The sequence below is a fragment of the Carassius gibelio genome, chromosome B20, assembly GCF_023724105.1.
Source record: "Carassius gibelio isolate Cgi1373 ecotype wild population from Czech Republic chromosome B20, carGib1.2-hapl.c, whole genome shotgun sequence".
NCBI lineage: Eukaryota > Metazoa > Chordata > Actinopteri > Cypriniformes > Cyprinidae > Carassius > Carassius gibelio.
This window is the reverse complement of record NC_068415.1, coordinates 22,389,747-22,403,050: the sequence shown is the minus strand read 5'-3', so window position 1 is coordinate 22,403,050 and position 13,304 is coordinate 22,389,747. Positions and strand designations below refer to the sequence as shown.

Genomic DNA, 13,304 nt, shown 5'->3' with positions numbered 1-13,304 from the left:
TCTGCAGCCTTATATAAAACACGTGCACATCTACAAACACATTTCACCCAGCAAACAGTTATTATGTCTTCGTGGCTTGAAGAATGAGGGCATTATAAAAGTATGTATTTTTATAAAGAACAACTCAAGCGGTTTTGGGAGGGGTTGTTTTGCGTGGTGGAGGCAGCTGGCCGCCTGGAAGACCATCGTGACTGGGCCTCTTGTTTGACCCAGCATGCCATAACTACCAGCACACCACGTTTAAGACAAACTACCACACCAAAGACAACACACAGCACCAAGGAGAAGGGAGAGAGAGAAACCATTGTTGGGTCCAGGTGTTGGGGTACGATCTCTTGATAAAAGTAATAGGTTGGATCAAAGTAGCAGACAGGAAGTGTGGAGTTGCCCTTGCACACATAGAACCCACACACACTTCCAAGATAATTTCTCTGAAACATAGGGGTATTTCACAGCTCACAGCAGAGCGAAAAAAAAGTGTGCTTATTGTACTCAATGTGCACTTGTTGTAGTGAACTTAAAATCTTAAAAGTATATTGGGTTACACTTAACAGTGTTACAGCGTTATTATACCTTAATGTACTGAGAAATATTAATTAAATACATGTACTTTTTATATGGTTAGGGTTAAGATGGGTTTGGCTTAGGGATACTTTCATGCACTTATGCATAATTTAATGTTATTATAATAGTGAATACATGTAACATGTCTAACTAGAACACTTTAAATATATTGTCATGCAGATAGTATCATGTTAATGACTATATATATATATATATATATATATATATATATATAAATTAACTTTTAGAGAGTTTACAGTAGGTGATTACAAGCACAATCAACAAGCACCACAAATTGAAGCAGCCCACCTTTCAGATCTGTAGCTATGCGTTTAATACATATTGAAAACTAGCGCTTAGCAAATGTAACAAATTATATCTACCTAAATGTCATTGCACCAAAATCCTTTATTTCACACTGCAGCTGTGAACCGTTTGCTACTTTTTTATTGCTAGCCACATCAGGTGGTATTAGCGAGAGGCACATTCTAATTCTAGAAATCATGTGATTCTCATAAGTGCCAGAGTGTCAAAGTTATTTTCTTCTGATTTCCTGAAAGAGAAAGGAAGAGTGTGTAAAAAGTTGGTGCTGTCAGCTTTTAAGTGTATGCTAGCATACAGATGGTCTCAGAGCTGACAGACTAAGACTAAAAGTCACACAATTTCTTCAAAATACATATACATGTGATACAATGGAAAAGAAAGGAAAAAAAGAATATATGCTAGAAGGTGTGACGCATGCCTCTTCCTGACAGGAAAGCAGTTGTGTGCGTCACAGAACAATCCGTAGAGGAAGGAAAGCACTGCAGGCCACTGTGAGCGAGTTCACAGGAAAACCATACTGAAAGAGGGTAGATATGGGTAGGGGACCATGTCTGTGTGCACTGGCTACTTCTCATGGGAAAATGCAGGGATGCCTGGATAAAAGGGGACAGCGCTAGGACACACTAAGCCAGGCTCGACCTGTTTCCTCCCACTTCCTGAGAAAAAGACTCTTATAGTCTCAGAGCACTGCATGGGTCAGGACTGTGATGGGTGTGTTCTTCCAGCTGCTTCCGCCGCTCTTCTGCTTCGTAATGAACATTCATCACCTCATTTTCTATGAGGAATTTGTCTTGGTTTTGATTGTTCTTTTCTGAATTGCATGCCTTGCTTGAATTCTGTGCACATCTTTAAGGAAAGTCCAAATGGCAGTACATTTTGTTCACCTATTTTCCGACTTCGATACACAAGACCGAAATCTTATTTTAGCTCAAATTAGACCAGAATCATTTTGTACACCTAATGTTATGATTATTTCAATTGCGGAAACTACAGGATTATGACGTCTTGACAGCACTGAACGTGTTTTAGATTAATTCTGCTTTCCATGAGAGTCAAATATTCCTTGAAAAAAAAGAAGCACATAGTATACTTAAGAAAAACTCCTTTTTATGGAATTTAAGTGCAATTATCCGAACTTAAGAATTATTTTATTTGAAGACTAACTTTACTCTGGAAGACTAACATTTGACTTCTGCAATGTTTTAGCACCTGACTCCCACACAAACACACAGTTGCTGCCCACTAATGGGCAGGATGCTGCGGTTACAGCTAAACCCAAGTAAACACAGCAGTCCTACACCTTAAACACACCGCAACACACCTAACACACAAAATCAACAAGCTCCAAATGCATCTTTCTTTAAAAAAAGTCAAATATTTTATTATTTGCTTAAACTTAACTGCTTGTATTAACAATGTTAATTAACAAATAGCAATAAATTGCACTGTACAAGCCTAAAGCCCAGTTTACTGCTGGTGTGTACATCCCTCTCAGGGAATCCAATCACGAGTGATCGAACAAAACATTTTGCTGTTTAAACCTGGTAGTAACATGGGTCTCAGATGTCATGTGAGGTTATTGATGCACGTTTAGGCCAAATATTAAAAAAGTAAATAAAAAAAAAATGTATAAAAAGCCCATTTGACTCATTTCCAGATTCACTATTCAAGCTCAATGATTGACTCATTTGCTGACTTGTGGGCATTGGTACATCTGGAAATGCAAAAGTGTTTAAAGAAACTCAAAAAGAAACTAAAATGTGTTTTTTCTGAGTAAAGCATTTCATTACACCAAAGACAGAAGTTATGGAACGGAAATGACAATTCTCTTCACTACTCAAAGACCAGTCTTCCAGTTCTTTCTTTCTCATATTGACAAAGAAAAGACTCATTTGCTCAGGCCATACACTGTTCTAGAGCCATTTCCTGTCAGTGAGCTACTGACCAATCAGAAAAGGCCTTTTCTTTTTAAGTGTCGCAGAGAAATCAGCCCACCCTTCCATGTCAGTTCCGGTTATGTAGTCTGGGTCAAACTTGCATGGGAATAATGTTGGTGTACTATTCCTTACAACACTGACAGCTCTGCATCTTAAAAATATAATTGTAATCTCAGCTCTTCTTCTTCTTCTTCCCATCCGAGAACATCCACAGTAAGAACAGACACAAAAATCAATCTGATGATGAAAATGACATCACACAGACTCTCAGTGAGCAAAACACAGACAAGGGGGAAAAGAAAAGTCATCTTCTGAACTAAAAGACACCTTTGTTGGTGACATGGACGTTTGTAGAGTCGGCCGCACCCTTGTGGGCTGGTGCTCATTAAATGCTTCGTTTCAAACGTTTGCTGAAGTTGTTTTCACATTCAGTCATCCTTCTGCAAAAGAACCTCCTCTGGGCTGAACGGAAACATGTAAACAAACCCAAACGGACCCTTCGCTCTTACATAACAGGCCTGCAGAAAAATCTGATCTCACCACCGGGAATTTAAGAGGCGTTCCTCTTACACAACACAGCACAAGCGCTGGACAGAATGGAAAATATTGTTGGAGAAACACTCAGAAGAGAGCACGTTGAATCAGAACAGATTTCAACAATGCTGCACACATCTGAATGCAATACTAAAGCAAGCATCACAACTGCACATGGGTGTTTCCATGGCATATTTTTGAGAAGCTGACATGTCTTCCAATGTGATATATAAAGTCTTATTGTAAGATATAGACGTAATGACGAAAAAAATGGTAATAACAAGAAATAAAGTTGCAGTTCTGAGTCACTTGACAAGTCATAATGACAAGAAATAAAGTTGCAATTATATGAAATCAAGTCAATGTTGTGAGATTCAATCGCAATGATCAGAAAAAGGGTAGTTACAAGAAATACTGATTGATTGTATACAGGTACACACACACTACAGTTAAAAGTATGGTAGGTGATTTCAGAAAGTTACTTTGCAATTCCACGCCTCATCCAAAACACATAAATTTGCACAGACAAACCAGAGACTAACCTACGACGCAATGAGAAACTGCGTTAGTGGAGGATTCAATTTCTCATGTCTCAGTCCCCGGTGAGAAAACATTACAGTACAAATCGCATAATATTACAATAATAGTCTCACTGGAACACACTGATGGTGTATCATGTCTGCGAAAAAGGGTGCGCAGAGGTATGAAAATACATATTTGACAGGCAGGCAGGACAGCCTATCGTAATGTTCGGACCGAGCTTTTTGATTGGACGAACATTTTATGCTCCTACGACTTCCACAGATGATATAAAAACATAAATACATTTTGACCACTTTACTTAGTGATTGCTATCAGGATGTGAAGAGACTTTCAACCAACATAACAGATAATGTTTTGAACCAAATCACCTACCCAGCTTTTAAGAAGTTGTCCAAAACGTTGTTTTATAGACAATAATGATACAGCAGATTGTTTGGCTTGAAACCGAGGAATGTACTATTTTATTCCAAGCTTCTGCACTTTCACGTGTAAGGCAATAAAATGAGCAAAAAATTCCATGAACTTGCATTGAATGATACATGCACTATGAGAGGGGCTGGGCTGTTTTGACTTTTGCCATTAATAAACACCCATAAAACCCTCACAACCAATTAGTAACACCCTAGCAACTTCTATATGAGCAAACAGCACTCATATTTCCAGTTTAACAACCATTATGGGTCAAAGAGGTTCACAGAAAGTCTTTATGGGAAATAGGGCTCTGTTTAATGCACATTAAATCCTTAATCTCACCGGATTTCGGAGCTCCAAGACTCTGGGTTGGCCATAAAACCACATTTCTCTCGCATTCTAATGATATATCTGTAATATGAAAAACTATAATGACGTGATTAATAATATGTTCAATATCAATTCTTATTCAAAGTGCCAGAGTAACTATTGCTGTGGTTACTGTGGTAGACAAACGGGACTCTTTTTAGCACAGGGTTAAGATATGCAGTCGGACTACCTTGTGACCAAACGTTTGTGGTTCGTTTGAAAATGCTGTTGCAAACCCTCTTATTCACACCCTGCACTTCCAGCATATTTCCGCAGGCTTGCTGAAGCCCTGATAAACAGTTGTCTGGATGAGGGAGAGAATAGGAGTCGTCTGTCCTGGAAACTGACGAGAAACGCTGCATGTGTAATTAAAAGCAGCTGTGGCTGAAGCCTGATCATTATACTGGGGGGGGGGGGCCTGGGAAACGTGGATGATGTCATGAGGAGCCCATCTTAAAACACTTATTCTGTATGAAGCGTTCTGCGCTTTACTTAGCGATGAGAAAACATTTCTGTTTATCACCAGAGTGTTGGAGCACACTAAAACCATCTCTTAGTCTGTGGTAAATCTCATTAGGGAAACCAGAGAAAACAAACTGTTAAAATAGTGACGGCCTGTTTCTTTTCTCCCACTGGAAACTGAAGCATTTCTCTTAGAAGTCGTAGTCGCCTCGGAGTTTACAGCAGATTATTTGATAATGAGGGGCACAAAGACGACACGCTGGCGCACAGCTTTCCCAAGGTCCATTATTAAAACACAAGCGGGATGCTGATAAGATCATATTTTACAGTTAAATGGCAGAGCTGCTGATTCGAGGTCCTTGAGTTTCCAGTGTGGTGTGACCACAGTAAGCCCCCGAACCTCTCCGAGCCCCCCTCACCCACAAGGACGCCTAGACTAACCGACAAAATTACAGCGATGGGCACACAGCACTCCTCATTACTATGTGCTACATGACTAAAACTCACCATTTCTTGGACTCTTGTGTGTCCGCATGAAACACAAATAGCATGTTAAACCATAACTATACAGGCTGATGTAAAGGCATCCATGCATCAGATGAGAAAACTTTGTCTTTACCATAATGACATGTCACGGGATTGGGATTTTTAGAAAGGGGGTAGCGTCTCCTGTCTGGATATGTGCATATCTGAGTTTAAGAGCCACATTCACTAAACATGGCAATCACAGTCTCGTAAAAGCTGATGGAAGAGGAAAGTTCTGTTGGTGATCTGCTCACAAATGCACAAAATAAAGAAGAAACACAGCCAGCTCATTTCCATAAAAGACCAACACATCCTAACAAAGGCAGCGCAAAAATGAATGTAAGGTCACGAACAAGCAGAGCTGATGATGATCAGGTGCAGGTAATCTACTAATAACATAGGCCTTAATGTGTTAATGCTTTATTGGGCATTAAATAATGGTGCAAATACCAGTAAATTGACAGTAATCACCTTGCATGATTAATTGAAATACTCTCCTCAAAAAAAAATGTAATCTGAATGGGAAAAATCCTACAAACACAATAAAGTCAGCCAAAAATAACTGTGTCCATGCTTTTCATTGCTATTTTTTAGTCACTGTGTTTTTAGTAAATCATGACAGTAGTTTTTTTTTTTTTTATATATATATATATATATATATATATATATATATATATATTTTATGCAAAATTAAGGTTTGTGCTAAAGCTGTGAGTAAATCTAGCCCTAACTGTATATTTAGAATATTATGTAGTTAAGGAAATTAATGCATTGACTTAATTTTCTGAAATAAGATGAGATGCCAGCAGTATTTAAACCAATAACTATTATTTCAATCAAAACGTTCTAGAAGCGTAGCGACCGTTCAGCAGGCAGTGCAACAAGAAATGTTGCTTTAGTAACGGTTTTCAAGTTAGGTCAAAATAAACAAACACAAAAAAAGACATTTCTATCCAGAAAGCATTCGATTTCCTGAGTTTGCCAAAAGCAGGCAATTTTACCAAGGTTGTATGAGAAAAACAGTGACCTGTTCAAGAAAGTGCGTCAGGAATGACGTATTTCTGTAGGCCAAAACCCGGAAACCAGCAATTTAGCACTTCCAGTAACATTATCCAGAATTCAATGGGTTTTTTGAATTGGTAATTGATTAAATGCATGAAACAAGGTCCGTGGTTAAGCCAACCTCAGTATATTTACACTTTTTATTCTATTAAATAAAACATAACTGTAATACTGCCTAGTGTTTTTCAAAGTTTGAATTTTTTGAAAAAAGAAAACAGTTGCTGTCTATATTAAACAATATTAAACATTATTGCTTTCACAGTCTCATTGTATATATAATTGTGATGTTGCAACCTATTTCAACTCAAAATTTCAGGGAATATGTTTTTTAAATGAAGACTAAATAGAGTTGTCGGGAGATGATGTTGGATTTTTTTTTCTTTTTTTTTTTTTTAGGAGGATTGTATTCCAAACTCATAAATGTTGTGTACATATATGAAGTTTATCATGACGAACATATAATAAAAGTGCATTTTTTTGGTAACAGAACTTATTTTCTGCAACAAACCATAAGCTGCTGGAAAAATCATATGGGTTTTTCTTGAGGGGTCTCCAGGTGATGCTAACTTACGGGATTGCCCACAAAAATACGTCATCAACGAAAGCAGTCTATTCAAACACAATTAAAATCATAAAGTACATCTGTGAAACATGTAGGATTAGGTATTGATTTTTTTTTACTATTTTTAAAAACAATTGCATTCAGAAACAGGCCACACTGGTTGCGCAATGTTTATTACTGTTGAAGAATTGTCTCATAAGAGTCATTTGTTCAGAATCTGATTACATTAGTTGTGTTATTTGTTTGTTTTTGTGGATTCAATTATGTTCGGAGACACGTAGTCCCCTTGAAAACGAAGAACACATGGACTTGCATAACTCAGACGTTAAACAGAAGCAAAGGTATCGACTACTTAAATTCAAACTATTCTTGCATTCTGTCACATTTGCACCTTTTCACTAAAGTGGTTAGACTGAGTTTGGTCCAGACTACAGAATCAGCAAATTCACCCTAATCCGCACATGCCAACAAATTAAAAAGGGGGCTCAAGTTTGCCAAGGACAATGTCGGCCCTGTTTGATTTGGACTAATGTGAATTCCCTTTCACCATATGTTGACTTTCCACATACGATCCCTGCTGGATGCTCAATGGCTCTTTGGCTTCCCGAGCTGTGGGTGTTCAGCTGAGCGGTCGGGCACGTGCTTGAGCTGGACTCGGTTTCATACTGGTGTTGAATGAGAAGAAGGAATAAGATGTCAGACTTTCTACTAAATACAGATTTACTTTGGCTTCAGTTTTGGACTTGCCTCATCTTTGATGATGTCCGTGTCATTGATTCAGTTACTTTCCTGTTTAATGCTGTGAAGCTACTTTGAAAAGTGCTATGTGACAATTATAACACAATTTGTCCACCATTAACAATATTTCAGACTGTTTTCAGCCTTAAAAAGTGCATTTTATATTATTCTTTTACAATTTAAGGACATGCAGGAAACACAAATCTAGTTTAAGATATATTGCATGCTATGTGCAAACATCAAATTATCTTGATGCATTCAACTCAGTTACACATCTTTTAGTCACAAGTTTAAAAAGCCACTGGGTTCTAGTAACCGGCCTCTACAAATTTTAGCAGCGCTGGTATGAGGGCATGTCTTATTGAGGTGAGCTGGGCTAAAATAAGCTGTGAAGATGTTATCACACCTTCTCCAGTGTTGTACCGTCTTGTGCAATTACATGCTTCTGCTGGGCTTCAACAAGCAACCCAATGTTGAGTTTGAGCCAGGCTTAGCGAAAAACAACAGAACGCAAGGAGCACCAATGCCTATCGCATTCCTCCATCACAAAGAAATTGGGTCTCTGCACATGAAAATGAGGGTTAATTAGGGAGAAAATCCAGCAAAAATTCCATACGGCAGCACTTCAGACAGCTGGAAACAGAGGGTCCTTCTTCCAGCTCACAGCACAAAGGCATCAAGGCACTTTAGAGGGTGGATTAGGGCTGAGAGCCTGCAATGACTAGCAGTGGAAAAATGAAAAAAGGAGAGAGACACGTGACACACGCCAGGTCCAGTCTCTATTCTCTCTCTGCTACTCTCCTCTCTCCTTTTCTTGGATGAAGGCTAAATGGCATGGCAATACCTTTTCCAAACACAAACACAAACAGTGCTAACCTAGTCAAACAATTCACACAAAAAGCCAAATGTTTGTTTGATGGACATTTGGCAATTCAGTCTGACCTGAGTTAATTATCCTTCACATCTACAAAACAAAAATACATAAATTATACCCTCAGATGGAAAAAGTTTATGCACATTTTATTTATATATTTTTCTTGCATATAAATGTTATAAATTCATTTCATTTAAATTCAGACCACAAAATATCTTGATTTGATTTGGATTAATATACAATTAAGTGTCAGGAAACATTTAGTCTTAATATATTCAAATTTTAATAAGTACATATTTTTCTACAGGGATTTTTTTTTTTACTTTGCCCAAACGTAGACTAAAAAGGTGTGTGCTGTTGAAACAGTAGGACAATGACAAACCCACTGCCCTTGCAATCACAGTAATGTGACCTTTGCAGCTGAGAGCTCACAATGCTTTCATTGGTATTCCAGCGGAAAGGCGGCATCAACTCTGCAGCTCAAAAGGTCATCAGAGAATACCTCATTATTACAAACAAACAAGAGATACCGACATGATCTAATTTTACCTTGCTATTTGGAGCATACTGTTAGAAATGTAACAAATGCACACAATGTAAAATTCAATAATGAATATATGATGCCCGTAGGATTATCATTAATATATATTTTTAGGAACATGCAAGTTTACAATAGTAATATAAATTGACTTATCAACTTTTAAAATGGAAAAGGTTAACAACTTTTTGACGCTTTTGTCTGAATAACTTTGGTACAGATTTGGGCCCACTGTAAAATCTGGGTCCAAAAGCAAAACCATAACTAATGAATTAGCAGACAGAGCATAACTAGCAATATCATTTTTCAGGCAGTTATAATAATTTCCATGCGAGCCGCTTGCTTGGTTGTCATTCACTCGGTGAAAGACGTCTAGAAACTTTGGAAAGAGATCAGATGCACAAAGACATTACAAGCCCAAATGACGCCTGGACAGACTTCAACCTCAGAAACATTAGAATAACCTCAGCATTACGTTTCTACACTGCAGCTCCATGTGCTTACAATTCACCAACAATTATCAGGTGCATTAGCGTCACTGAATAAACTTGGCACGCAGATGCCACACTGTCAGATGTCCAGTTGCAGTTCCCTGGCTCTTACGCTCAACTGAAATTGAAAAAGAAAAAGTAAATTTGTCACAAACAAGAGACCAAATCAAATCGCTTGTCAGCAGTAAATTTAGTGTGACTGCAGTAGGCATGAGACTTCTGTGCCAAAAGGGAAATGAGAATGCGTCGCGATCAGTTACGAGAACCAATGACGTTCACTGATGTCATACTTGGATTAATGCATTGTAAACAACCACACTCCAGTGGTTTGAGTCTTACCTCTCAGAGAGGTCCTTCAAGGTGTCTTGGAGAGGTCAGGTGTCCAAGTCACAACATCTAACTACTGGGGTGCCTCAGGGCTCAGTTCTTGGACCACTTTTCTTTTCTGTCTACATGGCATTACTAGGTTCTGTCATTAAGAAACATGCCTTTTCTAATCACTACTATGCTAATGACACTCTAGCTCTCATTCCATCCTGACGTGGCAGCAAGATTCGTTTTTAATGAGCCGAAAAAAGCGCATGTCACTAATCTGTTCATCAATTTGCACTGGCTACCAATAGCTGCTCGCATAAAATTCAAGGCATTAATGTTTATCTAAAAAACCACCACTGGCTATGCACCCCTTTACCTCAGTTCACTACTTCAGACTTATGTGTCCTACAGAAGCTTGCACTCTTGCACTGTGAACAACAGATTAGAGTGCCGTCCTAAAGAGGCACAAAATCACTTTCACAGACGTTTATCTTCAACCTGTTGCATTTTATATTAAGTGTCCCTAATGTGTACTTAAATAGTAACTAGATGTGTACATGTAACCAAAGTGTAAGTACACATTGGTGCATAGTATGTAACTACACATATGTAAAAACCAACTGAATGGTATGTGTAAGTACAAATGTGTAACAGGACATAGGTAACAACACTTTTTGGTAATAAAAGTACAAGTGTGTAATGAAAGTGTTACACTTTATATAGAATGAGGGTTTGTCATTGACTGAACTTTTTTAATCAATCTGTTCCTCATACAAAGCTACCATATGACATCTGAACACTTGGAATAGCGCACATGAGTCACGTGAACTTTATTCATGATATTTTGACAGCCCCTGCTGCCCATCTACTTTAGCACTTGAACAGCCTTTTTCCAAAGATGTATGGGTAAAACTGATGCATAAATGATGACAGAATTTTTTTTTGGGGTGAACTATCCCTGTAACTAAACATTTTTAGAAGACTATGCCAGATATAGTATTTCTGATGCATACTGTCATAGGCAAAACTCCAATTAAAGCTTAAAATATATCAGAGTGCATGTGGCCGCTCTGATCAAAAAGCCGGTTTGGTAGAATGCCGGAGGAGTGTGTGCTGGTGATTATGGGGTAGTGTTTCCTTGACAGAGCCACTTTGATATAAACCTTCTGCTGCTGCTGCTGCTGAAGACACTTGTATAATGTTCAGAGACAAGCTTCCTCTACAAAATCCATGGCTTTATCTGTGATAGAAGAGTCTGCAGCTGATGCTCTGAGCCCCATTCACCTCAGCACACTCTGGCAATCCAGCTGCTCTTTGGATGCTCTTTGAGATCCATTACAAACAGTATGAGGTGGCAGCAACAAAGAAGTGTGTGTGCGCGCAAACACACACACACACACACACAGACATCCTGCATATGGGAGGGGGGGGTGAGACTATTGAAGACACAATAAAGAGGCATGAAGACTTTTCGTGAGCAACATGCGGTGGATTTCGCAAAGTAAATAATTAATCGTTTGTCCTATTAAGGCCACCGCTATTAAAAAACATATGGGTGGACATATGTTATAAAATTAGATTAATTATACAATTTGCTCTCAATGCTCTTTCGGCATGTAGGCCTACACTGTCAGCAGTAAAAAGGATCATCATCATATTTAGTATAACAAATTTGACTGACCAAATGTTTCCAAACAGGTTTCCCAAACACTTCCTTGGCCATTGGCTGGGCAAACAGATAGTCCTGCCCAAACCTCATACTATTGGCTGAGCCAGTGTTTAAATTCGATAAAATATACACACTTTACCTTTAAAGGGTTGGTTCACCCAAAAATTACATTTCTGTCATCATTTACTCAGCCTCATGTTGTTCCAAACCTTGAGTTCCTTACTTCTGTAAAAAGATATATCTTATATCTTATATATTTTGAAGAATGTTGATTAACAAAGAGTTGATAGCCATTGACGCTCATAGCATATTTTTCCATAATCCTGAAGTCATGGCTATTTGATAATCAACATTCTTCCGAATTTCTTCTTCTGTGTTCAACAGAATAAACAAAATCAATGAAAGAATTTTCGTTTTTGGTCGAAATAAAGTTTGAGTCCGCATATTTATGTCTTAATTTTGAAAAATATATGTTCCTAAACATTTTTTTTTTTGGAAATATTATGCTGTAGGCGTGTTTAAGCTGCCCTTTAAAATAAATGACACCTGGTTTGATAAATACATTTTTAACTGTTGCTCAAGTGACCAAATATTTGGGGGGCCACTTTGTCAATGATTTGCAGCTCTTAGTAACAGAGACAGAGAAGCTACTAAAAAGAAAATTAAGAGCACAGTATTGTTTTTGTATCTATCTAGGGCAGAGAAAAAGAGAGGTTCATGACAAAATCATTATGCATTCATATTCTATAAGAATGATGCTGCTACATCGTTCTGTTGAGCCTGTCGCATGCTGTTTCATAATACTGTGAGATGCAATATTGTGATACATCTTACCGCAGAAGCTGGTTGTTTTTGTATAATATACAAACTAAAATAAAATCTATATTCGGGAGGGAAAAAAAGAAAAGAAAAAAAAACAAGTACGTCTGTTACGCTCAACTCTGACACATTCAGTCTCAAATTTCACTGCCTTAACACTGAACCAGATATCAAACGCATAGCGGGAATATTAAGAAAGTTTATATCCACTCACCCCAGCTGAAATGATGACAACTATTGGACAATTAATAATTGTCATAAGACAAACTTATCTTTAGACAACAAAATCCTTCAATATGGCATTATCTTCCAGGACAAGTACATGTCGTTCTCTCCTCGAGCGCGCAGAACGCCAAATGAGCATCAGGAGCTCAGAAACCACACCTCCTTCTTCCCCAAACTCTCTGAAACAGCCCACTGACTTGGTATTCACTTTCCTGATGCTGCTATTCATTAATTATCCAGCTTTAGATCATACATACAGTTTTCGTGTTGAGGAATGTCACTTCACGCACTGTTTCCGTCTACTGTTTCTCAGCGATGCTCGCTCCTTTTTTTTTAATTCGG

At 38.1% G+C, this 13,304-nt stretch overlaps 1 protein-coding gene across 2 annotated transcripts in view; it reads right to left on the bottom strand.

Annotated features, from left to right (window-relative positions):
* LOC127983930 (rho guanine nucleotide exchange factor TIAM2-like) overlaps positions 1-13,117 on the bottom strand; it is a 39,244-nt gene extending 26,127 nt beyond the window's left edge. The window contains exon 1 of one of the 2 annotated variants that reach the window (XM_052586333.1): positions 12,952-13,117. The gene's annotated coding sequence lies outside the window, so the exon portion shown is untranslated. The remainder of the gene's footprint in view (positions 1-12,951) is intronic. The other variant, XM_052586334.1, reaches the window with a different exon arrangement.
* Between the last annotated feature and the right edge of the window lie 187 nt (positions 13,118-13,304).